Source organism: Podarcis bocagei, assembly GCF_964188305.1.
Source record: "Podarcis bocagei genome assembly, chromosome: 7".
In the NCBI taxonomy this organism is placed as follows: domain Eukaryota; kingdom Metazoa; phylum Chordata; class Lepidosauria; order Squamata; family Lacertidae; genus Podarcis; species Podarcis bocagei.
In genome coordinates this window covers 904,277-917,107 of record NC_138132.1, presented here as the reverse complement: position 1 = coordinate 917,107, position 12,831 = coordinate 904,277, and the positions used below count along the sequence as shown (strand labels likewise).

Below are 12,831 nucleotides of genomic sequence, written 5' to 3'. Positions count from 1 at the left end.
GGGCCTTCTGGTGGTTCCCTCATTGCAAGAAGTGAGGTTACATGGAACCAGGCAGAGGGCCTTCTTGGTGGTGACGCCCACCCTGTGGAACACCCTCCCATCAGATGTCAAGGAAATAAGCAACTATCTGACATTTAGAAAAATCTGAAGGCAGCCCTGTTTAGGGAAGTTTTTCACGACTGAAGTTTTAATGTATTTTTAATCTCCTGTTGGAAGCCACCCAGAGTGGCTGGGGAAACCCAGCCAGATGGGCAGGGTATAAATTATTATTATTATTATTATTATTATTATTATTATTATTATTATTATTATTATTATTATTATTATTACAGAAGAGCAAAAAGCAATTCTAAATATATTGCAACCGTTAGTGAAAATGAGTTCCCCACCCCAATGAAATTCCTCTGAGGCCCAGAGGCTCAGTGCCCCCTGACCCTGTGAAGAACTCTCTTTCTCTCTCTGTGTTTGTGTGTGTAAAGGCCTTCCATACGGGGTCCTGAAGCTTTGACAAACTCGCTTCCCTCTTCCCTCCTGGAAGGGGTGGGGTGTCATCTCGCTGCCCCCCCCCCCACTGGTTAGCCTTTTGGCACAAGCAAAGCCCTTCTGCTCCGCGTGCCAAGGGGATCTCCGCTCCCGGCTGCTTTGCTGGGCTCTCCTGCTGTCGGCCTCATCTGCCATCCCTGCTGCTTAATTGACTGTTTGGGGGAATATCATATTTCAATCACTGTTATGTATCTCGTTTTTACCATTTTTAATTACAGGCCCTTTGGCTCAAAAGGCAGGACACAAACATTCGAAATACATTTTGTTGATTAATCAGAGGGGGGTTTAATTGGCAAGGCTGCAAATTAAAGGCACTCGTCTTTGGTTTTGGAGGATGCTTGTAGCTCCGGTGCATTAATGTTAACAACGGAAAAGAAAATATGTCCGTACTTCAAAAGAGGGATGGGAAACTGACTGGCATCTCGCTTTGGTACCTCCTGAAGGCACCCCTAGAGTAATGCTTTGATAATAGGCACATTAATCTATTAATTGGCAGGTGATCAAACAATTACTGTGGGTTGGTTGGTTGGCAGCCCTAACTGTGAAGAAGCGGGTGCAGAGTTGGTTTTCCCTGTTCTGCAGGAACCCCCCCCTCTCCAAAGGGAGGCCCCCTGCCCAGAAGCACCCCACTCCTTCTCCAGCTCCACGCAAGGAGGCAGCAGAGCCCAAGAAGCCTGTCCTGAGCTGGGTGGGGAGTCGAGCACGTGAGACGGGCAGCCGGTGAAGCCTCCCCTGGTCAGTGCCCTGCAAAGCTCAGCCCAGGTGCTTCCGGCTTCCTCACAATGGAACGCCCCCCCCTCCAAAGCCCCCTCCTCTCTGGCCACATCCCTGAGCTTCATATTAGGAAAACATTCTTCAATAAACAGATAAAAGTTCCTTTCAGCTTTAAAGAGGGTTCCAGAATTTTCTTTAGTGTCTGGGAGTGTCACTCTTGGCTTGACTGGTGTCAGCTGGGGGTGCAAATAAAGGGAGGAAGTTGCAGGCTGCAATTCCCCCCCCCCCAACACACACACACACACACACAGAGAGAGAGAGAGAGAGAGAGAGAGAGAGAGAGAGAGAGAGAGAGAGAGAGAGAGTGAGTTTATACCTTGCTGGAGAGAAATAGAAGGAATGTAAATAGTTTGTACAGTCATACCTCGGGTTGAAGTCGCTTCAGGTTAAGCCTTTTCGGGTTGCGCTCCATGGCGATCTGGAAGTAATGGAGCACTTTACTTCCAGGTTTCGTCACTCGCGCATGCGCAGATGCTCAAAATGACATCACGCGCATGCGTGGAAGCGGCAAAACGTGACCGGCGCATGCGCAGTCACGTGTTACGTTCTACTCAGGATGTGAACGGGGCTCTGGAACGGATCCCGCTCGCATCCAGAGGTACCACTGTATATATTTGTAACAGAAATGCTTGTGCAACCGGTCAAGCAATGAAGAAGCTCTTGACTGAGGAATTTGACTATGACTCCTGTTCTTGTCCTCTGCTTCTGGGGGAAAACTCTGCTACAAACAGTAAGACACGGTTTTACTGAGGTGCCACCACACAAGCCGAAAGCGCAGCAGAAGTGTGTGGGCGGTAACCTCTAATACTTCGTTCTCCAGGATTGCAGACTGTGACTCCCTCTCCCCCCAACCCCAGCAATGAGCCCCAGTGCTGTGACTTCCTGGGGTGGGTGGGTGTCTGTGTGAGGCCAGGATTCAGAGAGTGAGAGGGAGCGATATGCAGGGCTGGCCTCAGACGTACAGGCTACACCCAAAGTGCTTGCCCAGGAGAAGTCCATGGAGAGGCAGGACCTCTCTAGCCTGAGGAGAAGCCACATTGCCTTCGTCTCATCTGGAGGACTCCAGCTCACAGATGAACGGAGGCCTCCCAGCTCTTTCCGAGGCAAAAGCTACTAAAGCAGCCGTTATCAACCCAGATGCTGTTGGACTACAACTCCCACCATCCCTCTGGCCTTGCTAGCTAGGGGTGATGGGAGTTGTAGTTCAACAACATCTGGGGACCCACAGGATGAGGAAGGCTGTACCAAAGTGAAGGCGATGGCAGAGCTGAAGGCTCCTTCTTGCGCTGCAGTCCAGCATGGACCTGTCCAGGGTCCTGAAACCTCCACTATGCGGAGGCCACTGCTGGAAACAGAACTTTTCTCTCTCACACACCCATCCCAGCAGTCCAGCCTTCCAACTTGATTGTGCCCACATTTCGCTCCTCTGGGGACTTGGCCGTGATGGATTCTGGTGCTGCAGAAGCCCCGGGGGGCTCGCGACTCCACCGTGGGGGCTGCCAAGGGGCCTGCTTGCGGCGGTGAATAATTCACGTTCAAGGGCTTGACGCATCTCCCGCAGATGGGCTGCTGGCAAGCTCAGCCTGCCTCTGCTGCATTAGTGCTGAAAGCAAATCAATAGTTTGGGCTGGGTTGGCCAACAAGTGCATTAGGGGAGGTCACATGGCTCCTTCTGATAAGAGCATCCTTTTGCCCAAAGGGGACAGGCAGGGCCAAGAAGGCCACCCCTCCCTCCCTAGAAATCTCTCTCATGCACTCATGTCCTTTTCCTCCTGAGGTTCCCACTGCCGCCCCACTTCCTCTTCCACCCCCACTGCCTTTGGGGTTGGACTGCTGTCATTTGCCCCCACCCCAGGCTCGCTGTAGTTTTTCACTTGCAGCCCATAACCCCACTCAGTGCATACTGCCATCTGCTCTGGGTGCTGCAATAAGACCACCTTTAATATGCTACCTGCCCACAGACAGCAGAAACGTTCAAGGTAAACATCATAATAAACACTGTGGGTGTGTGTAAAAGAATCTAGAAGAAGAATAGTTTGGATTTGATATCCCGCTTTATCACTATCCGAAGGAGTCTCAAAGCGGCTCACAATCTCCTTTCCCTTCCTCCCCCACAACAAACACTCTGTGAGGTGAGTGGGGCTGAGAGACTTCAGAGAAGTGTGACCAGCCGAAGGTCACCCAGCAGCTGCATGTGGAGGAGCGGGCAAGCGAACCTGGTTCCCCAGATTACGAGTCCACCGCTCTTAACCACTACACCACTACCCTGGTATTGGTGCAGCTCAGGGAGCAGAGAATATGGAGAAGTCATTCACATGGAAACAGGTTGGAGATGCACAGAGGAGGCAACAGAGAAGGGTCTGGGAACTAAGCCACATGAGGAACAGTTGAGGGAGTTGGGGATGTTTAGCCTGCAGAAGAGATTGAGAAGGGATAGGATAGCCACCTTCAAATATCTGAAAGGCTGCCACATGGAAGAGGGTAAGAGCTCTTCAGCAGTGGAACAGACACCCTCAGAAGGTGGAGGAGGACCCACCTTTCTAGGTTGTTTCTCAAGCAGAGATTGGATGGCCATCTGTCAGAGATTCTTCAGCACTGCAGAGGGTTGGACTAGATGACCCTGGGGTTCCCTTCCAATTCTATGAATCCTGACCTGGTTGACTGCCAGGGGGAAAAGGCTGCAGCTGTCAAGGCTGCTGAGGCCTCACCTGCTTAAAGAGGAAAAGGCTTCCATTCACTCATGGAGATAAAGGCAACGCAAACTGCTAACTGAGAGCCAGGCCCATTTAGCAGAGAGCGGCTTAGCAACACAGCCCCAAATCCACTTCTGACCCTGGGGCATGTTTGGGGGAGCTCAGTGGGTGTCTCCCCACTCCCTCCCACCAAACACCGCCCAAGGCCTGAAGGCCAAAAGACACACCCTTCCAGCCCATCTTGACACAAAAGTTCTGGAGAATTCTAGCCAGGAAGTAGAATCTCAAGGAACCAGCTGACTTTTTCATTGCACTTAATGATTCAAAATGAGTAGATGCTTCTATGAATTAATGAGGTGGAGTTTTTTTATAGGAATATCTCCCCCCCCCCAGGAGGTGGAGAAGTCCTCTTGATGGGCAGAAAGGAAGGACAACAAGTTTTAAAAGAAATACTCCAAAATCAGTTATCTGGCACCCAATGGTCTCCGTCCCCCCAATGTCCCAGCCTTGTCCCACCCCACGCATGTTCCTGAGCCACAAACCCCCCCGCGGCCACAGAGGCTGCCTGTCTTCAGCTCCATGTTTGGTGGCCGGCCGTTGTGAAATGACGAAGGAATCACTCGCAGAATGAGTGACTGGAAGGGCAGGTCATATTTAAATGCTGTTTTATTTACAGAAGATATAAAACAAATAAGAGTAATTGCATGGTTGCAGTGGGGTGCCTTTGATGATTTTTAATTCTATACAGAGTTATAATGCAGCGCTTCAAAAGAGGCTGCCATAAAAAATCATTAGATCAGCACAGGAAGAAAGCGGGGTGGTTAGCACTAGATTAATATTTGCATAATGTGCTTTTGTAGTCGTGATTTTAAGAATAGCACTTGGAGGACATAAACAGTGAGCTCAGTTTGATGGGGGTTCAGATTACTCTGCTAGGGAAGCACGCATCCAGAACTGCGCTGGAGCTACAGAGAAGGTCATAAGCCCAGGGACTCTCCCCTGCCAGAAGCAGGGGCCTCTCCAGAAGCCGGGGTGGTGGAGAAGGCATCCTCCAGGCATTGCGGCCTCCTCCTCCTCCTTGCCAGCCCATCCTCTGTGGTGCTTCTCATGAGGCCAGGACGTGCCACCAGCTCCTGAATCACAGCCTCTCTTTCGTGCGGCAGGCCTGAGCCACCGCCAACGCGCCTCTAAGCAGGTTTGATAAATGGGGTATCTATTTTTGGAAGATTCACGGGGTCTGGCTCTCTGAACATCCACGCGCGGCGGGAGAGGAAGCCCGTTTCTGACAGCTGAAACTGTCTGAGCAAACAGGGATGACCCAGCCCACAGAATGCGCAGGGAGGGCAGGCCAGGATACGCAGCTCGCCGCTTGGCCAGACGCAGGCTGCGGCAGACGTCCCAACCCCACGGGGCTTCACAAGGGCCAGAAGAGCATCGCAAGAGGCTGCTGGATCAGGCCAATGCCCCCTAGAGTCCAGCATGCTGCCCTTTCAGTGGCTGGTCGGATGCCTTTAGGAAACCAGCGAGCAGGATCAGAGCACTAGAGCAACTCTACGAATAAGTCTAATCCTCTTTCAAAGCCCTCCACCCTGGTGGCCATGACTGCCTCTTGTGGGAGGGAGTTCCACAGTTTATTTCCTTGACATCTGATGGGAGGGCGCCACCACTGAGAAGGCCCTCTGCCTGGTTTCCTGTAACTTCACTTCTCACAGTGAGGGAACCGCCAGAAGGCCCTCGGAGCTGGACCTCAGTGGATGATGGGGGTGGAGACACTCCTTCAGGTCTACAGGTATACACTCCTTCAGACGTCTGCTCTGCATGAAAGGCTCCCGGTTCATTCTTTGGCACCTCCAGGTAGGACTGGGAACATCCCTGGGCCGAAACCCTGGGGAGCTGCTGCCAGCCAGTGCAGGCAATACTGAGGGGTGAGGTGGACTCTTAACACCATTTCTTTGATCTGTCCCGAACCTCCCAAAATTCAGCTTCTCTGGATGCCCAGCAGTCCTAGTGTTATGAAGGAGAGCAGCTGTGCACTTTCTCTATGCCATGCCTAATTCTACAAGCTTCTGTCCTGTTCTCTCTTCCCTGCCTTTTCTCCAAACTGAAAGGGCCCACCAGGAAATCTGCCAAGGTTAGGAGGCCCCTCCCTCCTCAGGTGCCTCCCAGTCACTCCAAGGCCTCTGGGTCCAGCAGAGAAAGCGTTTGCTGATGGCTCAGCTGGAGGAGGAGGAGGAGAGCCTGCCCAGGCCAGCCACATGTCTGATGGGCACAAAGGATGATGGGGAGAGAAGCCGCTTGCCTGATGCCGGAGGCCTCAAAATAAACCTCTCTCCGAAAGGGAGGGGAGGAATTCCACAAAGGTAAAGATGAGCTGCCTGTTGAGGACACACAGACTCCGAGGGAATCTATTCTGAGCTCAGATGAAGAGCCTGCAATTTTCTAACTCAGAAATGGCTCCTAATTGTAGTGAGCAAAGGAAGTGTTGGAAACAGTCAGGGGGGCGGGGATGGCTTTTCCCTGAACACTTGCCAAGGAGGTGCTGATTGACACAGGAAGGAGGGCCCACCCCCTTTCCTGAAAAGCAGGGGAGAGCAAGGAGATGGAGGAGAGCTGGGGGGGGGGGTCACCTGAGAGCTTTGAATGTCAGGCGGTGGTGATTCACCCTCCAGACAAACAGTGCTGCTTCTTATAATGCCAGAGTGCAAATTCTCAAAGTCAGGACACCTGCTCAGCAGATGTGGAAACTCTTCTCTTTATTATTTCAGGCTTATAGTGAGAAGAAATGCCATGGAAACTGAGCCCCTGAGCAAGACAAGGGGCAGGTTCCAAGCCCCCTTCCACCCTCCTCCAAGATCAGCCACGACAGCTTTGCATCTGGCTGAAACCTAGACAGCCACTAGCCATCTTTGCAGACCATGAGTAGCCCCCACATGTTGATGGACTACTGTCATCCCTGCCTATGCTGTTTGGGGCTGATGAGTGTTGCAGTCATTGTGCATTTCATTGTACACAGGTTGTACATGGACAATCAAGGTATTATTATAATTAGTGCAACAATAGCAGAGGCCACATCGCAATGGCTTCCCTGAGCATGAACAAGCAGCGTAAACAGATGTAGCCACAGCCTGATTCCACGTGAGGCAGTTTGCTTGGTTCCTATGCTTCCTAGAGTGGTTAGTGTCAGACTGGTGTTAAGAGTCCACCTCACACCTCAGTATTGTCTGCACTGATGGACAGCAGCTCTCCAGGGTTTGGGCCCAGGGATGTTCCCAGTCCTACCTGGAGGTGCCAAAGAATGAACCGGGAGCCTTTGCATGCAGAGCAGACGCCTGAAGGAGTGTATACCTGTAGACCTGAAGGAGTGTCTCTACCCCCATCATCCACTGAGGTCCAGCTCCAAGGGCCTTCTGGCGGTTCTCTCATTGTGAGAAGTGAGGTTGCAGGGAACCAGGCAGAGGGCCTTCTCGGTGGTGGTGCCCGCCCTGTGGAACGCCCTCCCATCAGATGTCAAGGAAATAAACAACTATCTGACTTTTAGAAGACATCTGAAGGCAGCCCTGTTTAGGGAAGCTTTTAATATTTGATGAATTATTGTATTTTAATATTTTGCTGGAAGCCGCCCAGAGTGGCTGGGGAGGCCCAGCCAGATGGGCGGGGGTATAAATAATAAATTATTATAATATTATTATTATCTACCACCAAGAAAGGTGGTGGTCTTCTGTGGAGTGTTGGTCCACTATGTGCACACCTTAAAATTCATGTAATACCAGGATCTGGGAGACCCGGGTTGAAATCCTCCCCCCTCAACCGCAAAGCTCTCCCTTGGGTTGCCTCTCTCAGTGCAACCTGCTTCACAGGGTTGCTGTGAAGATAAAATGCAGGGAGAACGACATACACAGTCTTTCGCTCCTTGGAGGAAGGTGGGGTAGAAGCAGATGACAACCATCACAATAATAAATAATCACCGTCTTCCAAGACTCCTTGCAACTGACGTTTGCTGTCCTCAAGACCCAAACTCCAACCCCTTTTGCAGAAGCTGCAGCAAAACAGAGCCATCTATTTTGATAAATGAGCAGACCCCTCAAACAAGCCGGCTGCCTCTCTTGGCCATTTATCACCAGTGCCAGAACAGCCCTCCTTCCTCCCTCTCCTGCTTTGCCTGCCATCCCCTGCAGATTCTTCAGAAGTTTTGCGCTGAGCAAGCAGCCATATTGCTCTCCCTTCTTTAAGCAGAGGCTTGACAACCATATGTCAGGAGTGCTCTGATGGTGTTTCCTGCTTGGCAGGGGGTTGGACTCGATGGCCCTTGGGGTCTCTTCCAACTCTAGGATTCTATGATTCCCCATTCCCCACAGGTCTCGCTTGGCCATCCGAAGAAGGAGAGCCTTGGCTGAGCAAGGCAACCTGCCACAGTGGACCAGGAGGCTGGAGAAGGCTTTGCGCTCCCCCTCCCAGGATTCCCAAGCAAACATCCTCCTCCCTCCAAGCACTGCACCCCATGCAGCATCAATAGGACTCTGAGAGAGTCAGTGTGCTGTAGTGGGGAGAGGGCCAGACTGGGACTTGGGAGAGAGCAGGGTTCAAATCCCCACTGAGCCACTCAGCTCATAGGGTGGGTGGGGAACGCAGTCCCTGCCTCTCAGCCTATCCTACTTCGCAGGGTCATTGTGAAGATTAAATGGGGAGCAGGAGAACAATGTACACCACTTGGAGCTCCTTGGAGGAAAAAAATATGAAGTATAAATGCAACAAATAAACAAACAAACACTGCCCTGGTCCCCTTTCGTGGGGCAGCCCATGGTCTGAACACCTGCCCCATGTCCACCCACAGGGTTTGGGCCACCAAAGGCCCTTCTCCCAAGAGAACTGGCCTTCCAAGACAGACAGATGTGCAGGACCCTCGAATGGCACAGCTGGTTGCTCAATCAACCAATCCATCCATCTGTTTGCCTCTTTTCCACACAAAAAATCATGCTCAAAGCAGCTTACGGTTTGCCTTCCTTTGAAAGTCACCCTGCTTCACCTCGAGGAAAGGCCCTCGTGGTTCAGGGGCAGAGCATCTCCTTCCAGACAGAAGGTCCTGGGGAGTCAACAGCTTCTGCCCAAAGCCCTGGAGCACCTCTGCAGTGCAGACAGGACTGAGCTTGCCTGACTCCATACAAGGCAGGTCTCTCTCCCTCTGCCCCTTCCTGCAGTGAGAAAGCAGGACGCGCCCTACTCCTTCACCTTCCCTCAGCTGAGCAGGCACCTTGCAAAGGTAACGCTGACCCTGCAAGATGAGGAGACCTCCACACAAGAGGTCTCCAAGCGAGAGACCCAACTGCACCTCTGCTCTGTGCCATGGAAGTCCACACAGAGAGGGCCACATTCCACTCTGCACTGACCCTGCACCTTGGTCAGAAGGCAGGAGGAGCCCCCAGCCCATGTGGTGGGCTACACTGGGGTAAATGGCCAGCCAGAGGGACTTCTGGGGACCTCTTTCATAGCTCCACAATATAGAAGTCTGGTAGCCACATCAGCAGAAGGCGACGCTCTCCTCATCCATGAACAGACAGCCTCTGAGTCACCAGAGCTGCATCTCACCTACTGAGTGGCCTACAGACCCTCAGCCACCCCCTTCCCCTTGGCCAGAGGATCAGCCCCTCTCCCCTTCCAGTTAACCACACAAGATGAAAGCAGAGGGGAGGGGAGGCAGGAGGAGGAGATGTGCTAATTGCAGGTGGGAATCAACCCAAATTAAGTATATTTGGAATGCACAGCCACAAAAAGCCCACACAGGTGAGGGAGGGAAGCGAAAGCCACATTCGCAGACTCACAGAATTGTCGGGTTGGAAGGGGACCCAGAGGTCATCTAGGCCAACCCCATGCAATGCCAGAGAGAAGGACCGAGAGAGGGGACGGGGCCAGAGGGCGGAGGCTGGACGAGGGCACCCAGAGGAGTGCAGAAGGCCAGCAGGAAGAGCCTTGACCTTTCAAGGTGGGCAAAATGGCAGGAAGGGAGAGGCGGGACTTCCGGGTCTTAGCTGCTACTTCCGCAAGTCCCCAAAGGCTCAAACCAAGAGAGGAAAAGGCAGCCCCAAACAGCATCTCTCCAGGAAGCAAAGCTTCGTTTACGGAACCCGGAGAAGTATTCTGCCATATTATATTAGCACAGAAGTATTTGCGTGGGCAGCAATGACCTTTTCCTGCTTCGCTGAAATGCCCGTTGCGGGAAGCGCATCAGTGATGGAAGGGATCTTTCTCTTTGCTCCCGAGGAGGATGCGGAAGACAGAGGCTCCCAGAAGCCCCATGGGGCCAGCCCCACAGTGCAGCCAGTGTGCAGGAGTGCAGGGTAGTTAGTGCATGGGGACTCCCCCTGCCCCTGGGGGGCACCCTGCTCACTGAGGCAGACTCTCTCAGGGCCATTGCAGGCACCAAAGGCTCACCCCAATACCACCCTCTCTACTTGGGGTGCTGCTGCCTTGACCAGAGCTCAGCAGGGAGCCAAGGAGGCCACAGGCAGTGAGTCTTACCCTGGCCAGCATCAGCCTGAGAAAGGAGCTTTGGAGTCCCACCAGAAGGAGGTCCACAAGGAATGGGGGGGGGGTTGTCCTAAGCCACAAGCCACTCTCCCACTCTCCCACTCCAACCGGCCAGAGGGCTATGGGGTCATCACCAGCCGCACAGCAGGAGCATTGCAGCTCTTCCAGCGCCACGTCAGCAGCAAACAGGAGCTCTGCCTGCGCAACATCACTCTTGAGAGGTTCAACAGCACTTCCAAGGACTTCAGCAGAGGGGCCTAACCCTGGAGCTCTGACCACTGGACCCCTCTCCCCTAAAGCAGGACTCCATCCCTCCACAGGACACCCCTTGGCGGGAGAGACACACAGACACAGAGTCGGGGACACCCCAGGAGGGGCGCACGGGGGGGGGGCGGGTGGGATCTTCGCTTCCCCAGAGCAGGAGAGGCCGGCGAGGCTCTCTAGCTCCCCCCACCGGCAGCCCGCGAGGAAGGCAGCGGCAAGCACTTCCCCTCCTCCCCTCAGACAACTGGACCATTTGCTTCCGCGCATCTCTTTTGCACCCTTCTCTCTCTGGCCTGGAAGGAAGCACGTGACGCTTCGAAATGGCTCCGCGCGCCAGCTCCGCCAAGCACCTTCGCCCAGCAGGTTCGAGCCCCGAAGGCGGCATCTGCAGGCAGGCCGGGAGGGACCTCCGACGGTCAGCAGAGCCGTTGCTGCTGGTCCTTAGCTGGGCGGACTGCTGGTCTGACTCGGTCTTCCGCAGCCTGAATGGCGCCGAGGAGCCCCCGCCGCGAGGTCTGGGTTCTCTTCCAGAACCTGGGAAGCTGCTCCCCCGGAGAAACACCCGAGGAGTGTCCGGGGCGCCGCCTGCAGCTCCTCCTCCCGTCCTGCTCCCCGAATAAAGGGTCGAGAAGCCCACCTGGAACCCCCTCCCTCCGGCGGGGCAGGGATGCGGCGGCGGAGAGCGACCCCTGACGGGGCGGGCGAGTCCCCAAGCTTCCCGCGGGCGCCGCCCTCGTCTCCTCCCGAGGAGGCCTCGGCCTGGAAACTCCAGCTCCGGCAGCTCCGCTTTCTCTGCCCACCAAAATCAGACGGCCGACTCGGAAGCAGGACCGCCTCCGACAACGACCCTCCAGCGCACCCGCCCCAGTCAGACGGAGGCTTCCCCAACTGTGGGGGGCGAGCGAAGCCGGGGCGCCCCCTCGGAGCTCGCCTCGCCTTTCCAGGCGGCTGCGGAGCGCAGATTGGGCCCGTCCTTGGCGCCGCCGGGCGGGTGCCGAGCCAGGACGGAGCGCAGGACCCTCGAGCCGGGCCGGGCCAGGAAGGGGGCGCCGCCTTGGTAGAAGTCAAGGTTGCCGTGGCTGCAGCGAGCAGGTCGCCGGCTCTCGGCTCCGGGAGGGGCGGGCCGCTTAAGCCAAGCCTTGAGCACGGGAGGCGGAACGGAAAACACGGAGCGCCCCCCACCCGCAACACGCAAGCCCCCGTGGGGGGGGCGGTTCTTGCGGGGCCCGGAGCCAGCGGCAAACTTCCCTGGGGCGCAGCCTGCTGCCTCCGGGGTGCTGAAACGGCGTTCTCCCCACGCCTGCGCTGCAGCGGAGCCTCGCTCGTCCGGGGCGTGGGGGACATAAGCCAGCGCCGCCGGGCAGGGCGAGGAAGCGTGGGCGCTTCTCTCGTGGGGGGGGGGGATCCCTCCGCTCATGGCCGCCTGCCCCGCCTCGGGGCAGAGCGGTAGGATGCAAGCGCTGGCCAATTTCGAGGCGATTTCGAGCCGGGGAGGAAGGGGCCCCTGCCCAGCAGCCGCGAGTGCCCCCCCCCCATGTAGCCGCGCCCTCTTACCTGGCCCCACGGCCTCCCTCGGGAGCGGCGCCGTCCCTGCTGCTGCTGCTGCTGCCGCCCCTCCCCGGCTGCTGCTCCTGGGGGCTCCGCGGCGGCGGCTCCGGCTCGGTTGGCCATGCGCCCGTCGGCGGCTCCTCCTGTCCGCCTGCCGGGGCCGCGGCGGGCGTCGCTCAGTCGGCGGGGCCGGAGGGCGGCTCCTCCATCCGGGCGCGTCCCCTGCCCCCTCGCCCCGTGGCCCGGCCGCGCCTTGCCCGCTCCGCCGTCCTAGTCCTGCTCGCCCGCGTCGGAGCGCGGCTCGGCTGCCGGCGTCGCGGAGGCGGCGGTGGCTCCTCCTCTCCTCTCCCCCCACCGCCAAAGCCGAGCAGGCGCCGTAGCCCCGGCTCGGCCATGCCCGCTGGGGGGAGCCTCTCCGCCGTCAGGAACCGGCCAGCTCCGGGAGCGCCCCTCGACCCCCGCGCGCCCCCTTCCCTGGCGTTGCCTC

At 55.9% G+C, this 12,831-nt stretch overlaps 1 protein-coding gene across 1 annotated transcript in view; it reads right to left on the bottom strand.

Annotated features, from left to right (window-relative positions):
- LOC308590372 (leucine-rich repeat and fibronectin type III domain-containing protein 1-like protein) overlaps window positions 1-12,588 on the bottom strand; it is a 70,788-nt gene extending 58,200 nt beyond the window's left edge. The window contains exon 1 of the mRNA XM_081200375.1: window positions 12,351-12,588. The gene's annotated coding sequence lies outside the window, so the exon portion shown is untranslated. The remainder of the gene's footprint in view (window positions 1-12,350) is intronic.
- Between the last annotated feature and the right edge of the window lie 243 nt (window positions 12,589-12,831).